The sequence below is a fragment of the Somniosus microcephalus genome, chromosome 1 (assembly GCF_052327205.1).
Source record: "Somniosus microcephalus isolate GS21.2 chromosome 1, FLI_Smic_1.0, whole genome shotgun sequence".
NCBI lineage: Eukaryota > Metazoa > Chordata > Chondrichthyes > Squaliformes > Somniosidae > Somniosus > Somniosus microcephalus.
In genome coordinates, this window is record NC_140987.1 from 74,663,323 (window position 1) to 74,677,486 (window position 14,164).

At 47.5% G+C, this 14,164-nt stretch overlaps 1 protein-coding gene across 2 annotated transcripts in view; it reads left to right on the plus strand.

Moving 5' to 3' along the window:
• Positions 1–14,164, plus strand: part of LOC147124166 (trypsin inhibitor ClTI-1-like) — a 33,247-nt gene that overhangs the window by 16,305 nt on the left and 2,778 nt on the right. The window lies entirely within an intron of this gene.

The following is a 14,164-nucleotide window of genomic DNA, read 5'->3' on the forward strand; positions in this document are numbered from 1 at the left end:
TTCAAATTCTTCAAGAGAAATCAACGCAAGAATGAAAGTAACGCTGATTACCTCACCGAATTAAGAACGCTATCAAAACACTGTCAATTCGGGGCAGGACTAGCAGATTATCTTTGAGACAAATTCGTCTGCAGTCTCTTAAGTGAAGGAACATAGAAAAGGCTGCTTTCTGAAAAAGATTTAACACTGGACAAGGCTTTCAGTATGGCTGTATCATACGAAGCAGCAGCAAGAGGAGCTGCAGAGATACAACAAAAGACACAGGACTTCGGCACCCATGAAATGACACAGGGTTTCGAGAGATGTTATCGCTGCGGCAGATCCACCCATAACCAGAGGGACTGCTGGTTCAAGGACAAAGCATGCAGGAAATGCAGAAAGATTGGACACATTGCACGGGTATGCTGATCTGGACAAAATAAATCCACAGACAGGAAAAAAAAATCAATAAAGAGAAGTACAGAAAGGTACAAATGATGACGGACAGTAGCTCCGAAGACCAGAAGAGCGATAGCGACTCTTAAAAACAAGAGACTAAGCTGTCTCAAATTACATAATGTACTTGCCAAAGATGATTACCAGACCGTTTGGGTTACCCTCACGATAGCAGGGTCCCCAGTTAAAATGGAGCTAGATACAGGATCAGCTCTGACCGTCATAAATCGACGGGATTACGAGCGGCTATTTCCGCATATACCTTTAAAAGACACATCCATTATCTTGAAAACATATATGGGGCAGAAAGTATACCCCAAAGGAAAAATAAGGGTGCCTGTTGTATACAACGGCAAGGAAATACAGAAGCTGTATTTATACGTTCTGCAAGATGGTGGCCCACCGCTGTTGGGACGTGAATGGATCAGGAAAATATGTTTAGACTGGCACTCCATTCAGGCACTGACGGTGACCAGTAAGAAAAAAAACGATGATGACATCATACCTGAACGATTAAAAGACATCTTGGCCAACGCCAAAGAAGTGTTTCAAGAGAAACTAGGAACCTTGAACGGCATCACCGCCTCAATAAAAGTGGAAGATGCAGCAATTCCCAAGTTTTTTAAAGCAAGACCGGTGCCATACGCAATTCGTCCAGCAGTCGAGGCAGAGCTGGAGAATTTGGAAAATGCAGGCGTATTATCCAAAATAGATTGGAGCGAGTGGGCAACACCCATCGTTCCAGTCATGAAGAAAGCATTGAATAATGATAAATCCTGAAGAACAGAGAAAAATTCGCATCTGTGGAGACTTCAAGGTGACGGTAAACCCGTTCCTTCACACGGTACAGTATCCTCTTCCGAGGATAGAAGATATTTTCGCCTCACTATCCGGAGGGAAACATTTCACCAAAATTGACTTGGCACAGGCATATCTACAGATGGAGGTTGAAGAGGCCTCTTTTTTTTTTAAAAAGTCACGATAAATACAAAGGTCTGTACCAGTACAATCGACTGGTTTTCGGAGTAGCATCTGCTCCAGCTATCTGGCAAAGAGCTATGGAGCAAGTCCTCCAAGGGATTCCAGGGACTCAATGCTACCTAGACAACATCCTTGTAACAGGAGAAAACGACAACGAGCACCTTGCCAATTTGGAGCAGGTGCTCACTAGGCTGAGAGAACGGGGCCTACAAGCAAATCGCCCCAAGTGCGAATTTTTCCAAAATCAAATCATATTGTGGCCACATAATTAATAAGGAAGGGTTGCATATGTCACCTGAGAAAATTGAAGCGGTCATAAAAGCCCCAGCACCTGAAAATGTTTCACAATTAAGGTCGTTCCTGGGATTAATAAATTACTATCATAAATTTTTACCGAACTTATCAACTCTTCTACGCCCTCTTAATGAACTGCTACAAACAGGAGTAATTTGGAAATGGAGCGAAGACTGTAAACGTGCCTTCCATAAATGCAAAGACTTAATCACGTCCAAAGAAGTTTTGGCTCATTACAACCCATCACTGCCAATCAGACTGGCATGCGATGCATCCCCTTACGGCATAGGAGCAGTATTATCGCATAAATTCCCTGATGGCTCGGAACGACCGATAGCTTTTGCGTCACGCTCATTGAACTCAGCTGAGCGTAACTATGCCCAAATCGACAGGGAAGCACTCAGCCTGGTATGGGGAGTGAAGAAATTCAACCATTACCTACACGGACAAAAATTTATCTTGTTGACTGACCATCAACCCCTCATCTCCATATTCAACCCTAAAAAGGGTGTTCTCATTATGACAGCGCAAAGGCTACAGAGGTGGTCCCTTTTTCTAGGGGCACACCAATACAACATAGAATACAAAGGATCAAAACAGCATAGGAATGCTGACGGTTTATCGCGCCTACCGTTGCCAACGGTAGAAGAGTCACCTACAGTAGACCCAGTGGAGACGTTCCACTCAACCATAGTGGAATGTCTACCAGTAACAAATTCTGCCATTGAAAAGGAAACGAAAAATGACCCGACTCTCTCTCGAGTCTACGACTTAACGGTGAAGGGATGGCCAGCACATGGCGAACCACTGTTGCCAGCATTCTCGCAAAGAAGAGAACAGCTGTCAGTGTGTCGAGGAACCTTTGTGTGGATCCAGAGTGGTGATTCCACCCAAACTCCAGGATAAAGTGCTAAAGGAGCTTCACGAGGGGCATCTGGGTGGAGTGAAAATGAAGAACCTAGCCAGAGCGTTTGTATGGTGGCCAGGTATCGATGAAGACCTCGAAGAAATGACCAAGAGCTCCTTAGGATGCCAGAAGGTCCAAAACGCTCCACCCCAAGCCCCCCTACATTCATGGGAGTGGCCCTCATCTCCCTGGCAAAGAGTACACATTGACTTTGCTGGTCCATTTATGGACTCAATGTTCTTAATCGCGGTTGATGCACACTCCAAGTGGCCGGAGGTAATAAAGATGTCCTCCGCCACCACGGAAAAAACCATCACAGTATTGAGGACCATATTTGCCAGGAATGGGCTGCCGGAACAGATCTGTTCTGATAATGGACCGCAATTTGTGTCCGAAGAATTCAGGAAGTTCTTAAACAATGGGGTTAAGCACTACACGTCCGCCCCATACCATCCCGCCACCAATGGATTGGCTGAAAGGTTTGTCCAGACCTTCAAGAAGGCCATAAAGGCCATGGGTAATGAAGACATAAAACTTCAGCACAAGGTGGATAACTTCTTGTTCGCATACAGGAATGCAACGCATATGGTTACAAACCAAACTCCCGCCATGATGTTCTTCAATAGAAGCCTAAGATGCCGGCTGGATTTGATCAAGCCCAACATCAGAAGGGACATGGAGAACCGGCAATTTCAAGGCATGAATGAAAGGCCAACTAGAACCTTCCAGATAGGTCAACAAATTTTGGCCCGGGACTACCGTACCGAGAAATGGCAGCCTGGAACTATCTGCACACGACTAGGACCACTGATGTATACCGTGGACATCGGAGAAAGCATAATAAGGCGCCATGCTGACCAAATCATAGTCATCTGAAAAGGGACAACCTACACCACAACTCTATACGCCTAACGATGTAGAGATACCCATATCTACCTCTGATCCGGTGATACTGGAACCCGATGAACCCGACCCTGGCATTCAAGCTGAATCAGCCTTGCCAAAAGAACCTACTACACCACCAGAAACTACTACACCCCCGAGGCGTTATCCGGACCGAGTCAGGAAGCCTCCAGAGAGACTGACTTATAATTAATTAACTACAGCAATGTGTATATTATTTTTCTTATAACATGTAATTAATAATTACTTAAAATATTATGTACTGGTTAGCTAAAAGGGGAGGAATTGTAGTGTATGTGCCTTTAAGAGCCCCATGTGTACTGTAATGCCGGTAATGGCCACTCGGGCTATATAAGCCTGTATATTGTGTTGTATCCGTTAGTTCCCCTCCAGACTTTGTTTAGTAAACACCTATGAACCAAACTCCTGTCTTCAGTGTCTCTATCAACACACAGACACAACAGAGGGGAACTTCTAAACTGGAATAGGGCTAACATCAATGGGATGCGAAAGGACCTAGCCAGGGTAAAACTGGAACCAAAGACTGACAGGAGAAATTGTAATGGAACGATGGGTGATCTTTAAGGAGGAGATGTTCCAAGTACACGCTAGGTGCATTCCAACAAGAGGGAAGGGTAAGGGAACCAAGGCAAGGGCTCCTTGGATGACGAAGGTGATTGAGAAAATGATGAAACCAAAAGAGGGTGTATGAAGAATGTCAGGTGAATTCTTCAAGGGAGAACCAGACCAAATACAATAAGTTGAGAGGGGATGTGAAGATGAAAATAAGGTTGGCAAGGAGAGAATGAGAGTAGAATGGCGGTTAACATAAAAGGGAACCCAAAAATCATCTACCAGCATGTAAGCGGGTAGTCAGAGGTGGGGTGGGGCCTCTTAGGGATAAAGAAGGTGTTATATGCTTAGAGGCGCAGGGCAAGGCTAGAATACTTTGTATCGGTGTTTACTAAGGAGGTGGATGCTGACAAAATATCGGTAGAAGCAATGGAAGGGGTGAAAATTGATAGACGGGATGTACTAGAAAGACTGGGTATGCTTAGAGTGAATAAGTCACCTGGTCGATGTGGCTTGCATCCCAGGTTGCTAAGGGAGTTGGGGGAGGAGATAGCAGAAGGACTTGCCATAATTTTTCAGCACTTGGAGAGGCTTAAGCTAATTAAGGAGAGCCAACACTGATTTGTAAATGGCAGATCGTGTTTGACTAATCTAATTGAATTTTTTGATGAAGTAACAGGGAGGATTGATGAAGGGATGTTGTCTACATGGATTTTTGGAAGGTGTTTGACAAAGTACCACATAGAAGACTAGTTAACAAAATTGAGGCTTATGGAATAGGTGGGTCAGTGGCAGCTTGGATAAGGAATTGGCTTAAGGATGAAAATAGTGAGTTGTGGTAAATGGCTGTTTTTCAGACTGGAGGATGGTAAACAGTGGTGTTCCCCAAGGGTCAGTGCTGGGGCCACTGCTTTTTGATATATATAAATGACCTGGATATTGGAATCCAGAGTAGAATTTCTAAATTTGCCGATGACACCAAACTTGGGGGCATGGCAAACAGTGAGGATGATACCAATTGACTGCAACAGGATAGAGAAAGTCTAGCAGAATGGGCAGACAAGTGGCAGATGGAATTTAATAGAGAAGTGTGAGGTGATGCATTTTGGCAGAAGGAACAGGGAGGTGCAATATACGCTTAATGGCACAGTTTTAAAGTGTGTGCAGGGACAAAGGGACCTGGGAGTTAATGTGCATAGGTCCCTGAAGGTGGTGGGACATATTGAGAGAGTGGTTAGCAAAGCATATGGGATCTTGGGCTTCATAAATAGAGGTATTGAGTACAAAAGTAGAGAACTTATGCTGAACCTTTATAAAGCGCTGGTTAGGCCGCAACTGGAGTATTGCGTCCAGTTCTGGTCACCACACTTTAGGAAGGATGTGAAGGCACTTCAGAGGGTGCAGAGGAGATTTACCAGAATGGTTCCGGGGGTGGGGGATCTTAGCTACAAGGACAGGTTGGAGAAGCTGAATTTGTTTTCATTAGAGCAAAGGAGGTTGAGGGGTGATTTCAGAGGTGTCCAAGATTATGACCGGTTTGGATAGGCTAGATGGGGTAAGGCTGTTCCCACTAGTTGTGGTACAAGCACTAGGGGACACAGATATAAGGTTTTGGGCAAGAGCTACAGGGAGGATGTGAGGGAAAAAAAATTTACGCAGCAAGTGGCGAGGACTTTGAACTCTCTGCCGACAGAAGTGGTGGATGCGGAAACACTCAATGTTTTCAAGGGGAGACTGGATAGGCACCTGAGGGAAATAAACTTGCAGGGCTACAGGAATAGAGTGGGGGAATGGGATTGACTGGATTGCTCTACAGAGAGCTGGCACGGACTCTGGGTTGAATGGCTGCCTTCTGTGCCATTATGAATATGACTAAATACTGTAAATAGTTGAGGCCCCAACACCGACCACTGCAGGACACCACTAGTCACATTTTGCCAATTTAAGTACCTACCCATTTATCCTTACTCTCTGTCTCCTGCCACTCAGCCAATTTCCTAACCAGGTTAATAATTTGCCTTCAATTCCATGGGCTTCTACCTTAGTAAACAGTCTCTTAATCATAGAAAGCTACAGCATGGAAGGAAGCCATTTCGGCCCATCGTATCCGCGCCGGCCAACAAAGAGCTATCCAGCCTAATCCCACTTCCCAGCTCTTGGTCCATAGCCCTGCAGGTTACAGCATCGCAAGTGCACATCCAAGTGCTTTTTAAATGTGTTTAGGGTTTCTGCCTCTACCACCCTTTCAGGCAGTGAGTTCCAGACCCCCACAAGCCTCTGGGTGAAGAAATTCCCCCTCAAATCCCCTCTAAACTTTCCACCAATTACTTTAAATTTATGCCCCCTGGTTTTTGACCCCTTGCTAAGGGAAATAGGCCCTTCCTATCCACTTTAGCTAGGCCCCTCATAATTTTATACACTTCAATAAGGTCTCCCCTCAGCCTCCTCTGTTCCAACGAAAACAAACCCAGTCTATCCAGTCTTTCCTCATAGCTAAGATTCTCTACTTCCGGCAACATCCTTGTAAATCTCCTCTGTACCCTCTCACATCTTTCTTGTAATGTGACCAGAACTGCACGCAGTACTCTAGCTGAGGCCTAACTAGTGTTTTATACAGTTGAAGCATAACCCCCCTGCTCTTGTATTCTATGCCACGCCTAATAAAGGCAAGCATTTCTTATGCCTTCTTAACCACCTTATCTATCTGTCCTGCTACCTTCAGGGATCTGTGGACATGCACTCCAAGGTCCCTTTGTTCCTCTACGCTACTCAGTGTCCTACCATTTAATGTGTATTCCCTTTCCTTGTTAGCCCTCCCCAAATGCATCACCTCACACTTCTCCAGATTGAATTCCATTTGCCACTGTTCTGCCCACCTGACCAATTTATTGATATCTTCCTGCAGTCTACAGCTTCCTTCTTCAGTATCAACCACACAGCCGATTTTAGTATCATCTGCAAACTTCTTAATCATACCCCCTATATTCAAGTCTAGATCATTGATATATACCACAAAAAGCAAGGGACCTAGTACTGAGCCCTGCGGAACCCCACTGGAAACAGCCTTCCAGTCACAAAAACACCCATCAACCATTACACTCTGCTTCCTGTCTCCGAGCCAGTTTTGAATCCAACTTGACACTTTGCCCTGGATCCCATGGGCTTTTAACTTTGTGACCAGTCTGCCATGTGGAACCTTATCAAAAGCCTTGCTAAAGTCCATATACACTACATCAAATGCACTACCCTCATCTACCCTCCTTGTTACCTCTTCAAAAAATTCAATCAAGTTTGTCAGACCAGCGGGAGCAGCGAGGAGGAGCTCGGGAGAAAACCCGGTGACCAGCGAGGCCCGAGACCAGTCGGGAGCAGTGTGGTGAGACCGGTATAAAAACCGGAGAGAGGCGAGGCCCGAGACCAGTCGGGACCAGCGGGAGCAGCGAGGAGGAGCTCGGGAGAAAACCCAGCGACCAGCGAGGCCCGAGACCAGTCGGGAGCAGTGTGGTGAGACCGGTATAAAAACCGGAGAGAGGCGAGGCCCGAGACCAGTCGGGACCAGCGGGAGCAGCGAGGAGGAGCTCGGGAGAAAACCCGGCGACCAGCGAGGCCCGAGACCAGTCGGGAGCAGTGTGGTGAGACCGGTATAAAAACCGGAGAGAGGCGAGGCCCGAGACCAGTCGGGACCAGCGGGAGCAGCGAGGAGGAGCTCGGGAGAAAACCCGGCGACCAGCGAGGCCCGAGACCAGTCGGGAGTAGTGTGGTGAGACCGGTATAAAAACCGGAGAGAGGCGAGGCCCGAGACCAGTCGGGACCAGCGGGAGCAGCGAGGAGGAGCTCGGGAGAAAACCCGGCGACCAGCGAGGCCCGAGACCAGTCGGGAGCAGTGTGGTGAGACCGGTATAAAAACCGGAGAGAGGCGAGGCCCGAGACCAGTCGGGACCAGCGGGAGCAGCGAGGAGGAGCTCGGGAGAAAACCCGGCGACCAGCGAGGCCCGAGACCAGTCGGGAGCAGTGTGGTGAGACCGGTATAAAAACCGGAGAGAGGCGAGGCCCGAGACCAGTCGGGACCAGCGGGAGCAGCGAGGAGGAGCTCGGGAGAAAACCCGACGACCAGCGAGGCCCGAGACCAGTCGGGAGCAGTGTGGTGAGACCGGTATAAAAACCGGAGAGAGGCGAGGCCCGAGACCAGTCGGGACCAGCGGGAGCAGCGAGGAGGAGCTCGGGAGAAAACCCGGCGACCAGCGAGGCCCGAGACCAGTCGGGAGCAGTGTGGTGAGACCGGTATAAAAACCGGAGAGAGGCGAGGCACACCAACTCAGCAGCGGGGAGAGAGGTAAAAAGTAATCAGTGTGTGACGTCACCAGGGAGCAGGTAGGTGATTGGTTGGTGAGTATTTCTCTTTTTTCAATACAAGCTTGAATTCTGTGGTGTTAAATTTCTGTGGTGTAGTGGGGATAGTTGGTAAATAAAGCGCCCTAGAGCATACCTGTAACTGGGGTATTGAATAAATTTTTTAAGTAATTAAAGGGGTAAGTCATGGCAGGAGAGTTCAGACCCGTGCTCTGCTCCTCCTGCTCTATGTGGGAAGTCAGGGATGCTGCCAGTGTCCCTGATGACCATGTGTGCAGGAAATGCATCCAGCTGCAGCTACTTGTAGACCGCATTGCGGCGCTCGAGCTGCGGGTGGATGAATTTTGGAGCATGCGCGATGCTGAAAGGCTCGTGGATAACACGTTTAGCGAGTTGTGCACGCCTCAGGGTAGGGCAGCACAGGGGGTGACCATCAGGCGGAGCAACAAAGGCAGGCAGGTAGTGCAGGGAACCCCTGCGGACATCCCCCTTTCAAACAAGTATACCGCTTTGGATACTGTTGAGGGGGATGACTCACCAGGGGAAGGCAGCAGCGGCCAACTTCCTGGCACTGGGGGTGCTCCTGCTGCCCAGGAAGGGGGGAAAAAGAGTGGGAGAGCAATAGTGGTAGGGGATTCTATAGTAAGGGGAACAGATAGGCGTTTCTGTGGCCGTAGACGTGAATCCAGGATGGTTTGTTGCCTCCCTGGTGCCAGGGTCAAGGATGTCACTGAGCGGCTGCAGGGCATTCTGGAGGGGGAGGGAGAACAGCCAGTGGTCGTGGTCCACATTGGTACCAACGACATAGGTAAAAAGAGGGATGAGGTCCTGCAGCAAGAATTTAGGGAGCTAGGTGAAGGATTAAGGAGCAGGACCTCAAAGGTTGTAATCTCTGGATTACTCCCGGTGCCACGTGCTAGTAAGTATAGGAATAGGAAGATAGAACAGATGAATGCGTGGCTAAAGGGATGGTGCAAGGGGGAGGGCTTTAGTTTCCTGGATCACTGGGTCTGCTTCTGGGAAAGGTGGGACTTGTACAAGTCGGACGGTTTACACCTGAACCAGGGGGGAACCAATATCCTTGCGGGGAGGTTTGCTAGCACTGCTGGGGAGGGTTTAAACTAACTTGGCAGGGGGTTGGGGTACAGAGTGGAGCTACAGTAGGGGGTGATTTACGGCCAAATACAGAGGGAAAAACAAGTCAGCTGGGAAGGCAGAGCAAATATGTGAAGGCAAAAGAGAATATGGCAGGGCTGGAAGGCATTTATTTTAATGCAAGGAGTCTTGCAAATAAGGTGGATGAACTGAAGTTGTTGTTGAACACATGGGAGTACGATATTGTTGCTATCACGGAGACATGGTTGAGGGAGGGTCAGGACTGGCAGCTCAATATTCTGGGGTATAGAATCTTCAGGCGAGACAGAGGGGGGTGTAAAAGGGGAGGGGGTGTTGCAATATTAATTAAGGAGTCAATTACTGCTGTAAGGAGGGATGATATATTAGCGGGTTCCTCTAATGAGGCCATATGGGTAGAACTTAAAAACAAAAAGGGGGCAAGCACTTTGCTGGGAGTGTACTATAGGCCCCCAAACAGTCAGGGGGAGATAGAGGAACAGATATGTAGGCAAATCTCCGAGAAGTGCGAAAATAATAGGGTAATAATAGTGGGGGATTTCAACTTCCCCAATATAAATTGGGACAGTCAGAGTGTGAAAGGCTTAGAGGGTGCAGAATTCTTAAAGTGCATCCAGGAGAGCTTTTTGAGCCAACATGTAGAAAGTCCTACAAGAGAGGGGGCGGTACTGGACCTAATTCTGGGGAATGTAGCCGGGCAAGTGGTGGAAGTGTCAGTAGGAGAGCATTTTGGCGACAGTGACCATAATTCGGTGAGATTTAAGGTGGTCATGGAAAAAGACAAAGACGGCCCGGAAATAAGGGTTCTAAATTGGGGGAAGGCCGATTTTAATATGATAAGGCAGGATCTGGCCAAAGTGGACTGGGAGCAGCTGCTTATAGGAAAATCCACATCAAAACAGTGGGAGACTTTCAGAAGGGAAATAGAGAGAGTACAGCGCCAACATGTTCCTGTAAAGGTCAAGGGTGGGACCAACAAGCAAAGGGAACCTTGGATGACAAGGGATATACAAAAATGCATTAGAAATAAGAGGGGGGCTTTTGGCAGTTACAAAAGACTAAAGACAGAAGAAGCCCTAGAGGAGTATAAAAAGTGCAGGGGCATACTTAAAAAAGAAATTAGGAGGGCGAGGAGGGGCCATGAAATAACACTGGCGAGCAAAATAAAGGAAAATCCTAAGATGTTTTATAAGTATATTAAGGGCAAGAGGATAACCAGGGAAAGGGTAGGGCCCATTAGGGACCAAAGTGGCAATCTGTGTGTAGAGCCAGAGGATGTAGGCGGGGTTTTAAATGAATTTTTTGCATCTGTGTTCACTATGGAGAAAGACGATGCAGACATAGAAATCGGGCAAGGGGACTGTGACATACTTGAACATATTAGCATCGAGAGGGAGGAGGTGCTAGCGGTTTTAGCGGGCCAAAAAGTGGATAAATCCCCAGGCCCGGACGAGATGTATCCCAGGCTGCTGTGGGAGGCAAGGGAGGAGATTGCAGGGGCTCTGACACTAATTTTCAGAACCTCTCTGGCCACAGGGGATGTACCAGAGGACTGGAGAACAGCTAACGTAGTACCATTATTCAAGAAGGGTAGCAGGGATAAACCAGGGAATTACAGGCCAGTGAGTCTAACATCTGTGGTGGGGAAATCATTGGAAAAAATTCTGAGGGACAAAATTAATCTCCACTTGGAGAGGCAAGGATTAATCGGGGATAGTCAGCATGGCTTTGTTAAGGGTAAATCATGTCTAACAAATCTGATCGAATTTTTCGAGGGGGTGACTAGTGGGGTGGATGAGGGAAATGCTGTGGATGTGGTGTACATGGACTTCAGTAAAGCTTTTGACAAAGTCCCGCATAGGAGACTGGTCAAGAAGGTAAGAGCCCATGGGATCCAGGGTGCCTTGGCGCGTTGGATCCTAAACTGGCTGAGTGGCAGGAGGCAGAGGGTGATGGTCGAAGGTTGCTTTTGTGACTGGAAACCTGTGTCCAGTGGGGTACCTCAGGGATCGGTGCTGGGTCCCTTATTGTTTGTGATCTACATAAATGATTTGGATGAAAATGTAAAAGGTATGATCAGTAAGTTCGCAGATGACACGAAAATTGGTGGGGTGGTAAATTGCGAGGAGGAAAGCCTCCGGCTACAGGACGATATAAACGGGTTGGTCAGATGGGCGGAAAAGTGGCAAATGGAATTTAACCCTGAAAAGTGCGAGGTGATGCATTTTGGACGGACAAATAAGGCAAGGGAATACACAATGAGTGGTAGGACCCTAGGAAGTACAGAGGGTCAGAGGGACCTTGGTGTACATGTACATAGATCCCTGAAGGCAGCGGAGCAGGTAGATAAGGTGGTTAAAAAGGCATATGGGATACTTGCCTTCATTAGCCGAGGCATAGAATATAAGAGCAGGGAGGTTATGATGGAGCTGTACAAAACGCTGGTGAGGCCACAGCTGGAGTACTGTGTGCAGTTCTGGTCGCCTCACTATAGGAAGGATGTGATTGCTTTGGAGAGGGTGCAGAGAAGATTCACCAGGATGTTACCTGGGATGGAGCGCCTCAGCTATGAAGAGAGGCTGGACAGGCTGGAGTTGTTTTCCTTGGAGCAGAGAAGGCTGAGGGGGGACCTGATTGAGGTGTACAAAATAATGAGGGGCATAGATAGGGTAGATAAAGAGGAACTTTTCCCCTTAGTGGGGGGGGTCAATAACAAGGGGGCATAGATTCAGGGTAAGGGGCAGGAGATTTAGAGGGGATTTGAGGAGGAACTTTTTCACCCAGAGGGTGGTTGGAATGTGGAACTCAATGCCTGAAAGGGTGGTGGAGGCAGGAACCCTCACAACATTCAAGAAGCATTTGGATGAGCACTTGAAATGCCATTGCATACAAGGCTATGGACCAAATGCTGGAAAATGGGATTAGACTGGACAGGGATGGATGGGCGGCGCAGACACGATGGGCCGAAGGGCCTCTTTCTTTGCTGTATAACTCTATGACTCTATGACCTTCCCTTAACAAACCCGTGCTGACTATCCTTGATTAATCCATGTCTTTCTAAATGAAAATTTATCCTGTCCTTCAGAATTCTTTCCAATAATTTTCCCACCACTGAGGTTAGGCTGACTGGCCTGTAATTACTCGGTCTATCCTTATCTCCCTTTTTAAACAAGGGTACCACATTAACAGTCCTCTGGTACCACACCTGAAGCCAGAGAGGATTGGAAAATGATGGTCAGGGCCTCTGCTATTTCCTCTTTTGCTTCGCTTATCAGCCTGGGATACATTTCATCCGGGCCTGGGGATTTATCCACTTTTAAAGCTGCTAAACCCCTTAATACTTCCTCTCTCACTATGTTTATTTCATCTAATATTTCACACTCCTCCTCCCTGATAGCAATGTCTGCTTCGCCCCCCTCCTTTGTGAAAACAGACGCAAAGTATTCATTAAGAACCCTACCGACTTCTCCCGCCTCCACACACAAATTACCCTCATGACCTCTAATAGGCCCTACCCTTTCTTTAGTTATCCTCTTACTCTTAATATATTTATAAAACATCTTTGGGTTTTCCTTGATTTTACTTAGGTGGGACTTTATCAAATGCCTTCTGGAAGTCCATCTAAATAACATCCATAGACATTCCCCTGTCCACTACTTTAGTCACACATGACCTACCTTTCATAGATCCATGCTGGCTCTCTCTGATCAACTGAAAATTTTCGAGGTGTTCAGTCACCCTATCCTTAATTATAGACTCTGGCAATTCCCCGGCAGCTCAAGCAGCCTCTGCGGAGAAAACAGGACTGAGGTCTCACAATGCCTCAATTTTTTAAATTTTTATCCTTGTGTTCAAATCCCTCCATGACCTCGCCCCTCCCTATTTCTGGAACCTCCTCTAGCCCTACATCCCTCCAAGATCTCTGCACTCCTCCAATTCTGGCCTCTTGTGCATCCCCGATTTCTTTCGCTCCACCATTGGTGGCTGTTCCTTTAGCTACCTAGGTGTTAGCTGTGGCTCAGTTGGTAGCGCACTCACCTGAGTCAGAAGGTTGTGGGTTCCACTCCAGGGACTTGAGCACATCGGCTGACACTCCAGTGCAGTGCTGAGGGAGTGCTGCACTTTCGGATGAGACGTTATACCGAGGCCCTGTCTGCTCTCTCAGGTGGATGTAAAAGATCCCATGGCTGCTATTTCGAAGAAGAGTAGGGGAGTTAGCCCCGGTGTCCTGGTCAATATTTATCCCTCAATCAACATTGCTCAAACAGATTATCTGGTCATTATTACATTGCAGTTTGTGGGACCTTGCTGTGCACAAATTGGCTGCTGTGTTTCCCACATTACAACAGTGACTCCACTTCAAAAGTACTTAATTGACTGTAAAAGGCTTTGAGACGCCCGGTGGTCGTGAAAGGCGCTATATAAATGCAAGTCTTTCTTTAGGCCCTAACCTTTGGGCCTATGTAAATGCAAGTTGTTGTGGTTGATGGATCTAAAGGCATGACGTTGACTGACTGGCTTCCGTTTCTCCAGATGCTGCCTTACCGGAGTTATTTTTTTAAATGGAACTGACTTTTCCTGGCTTTT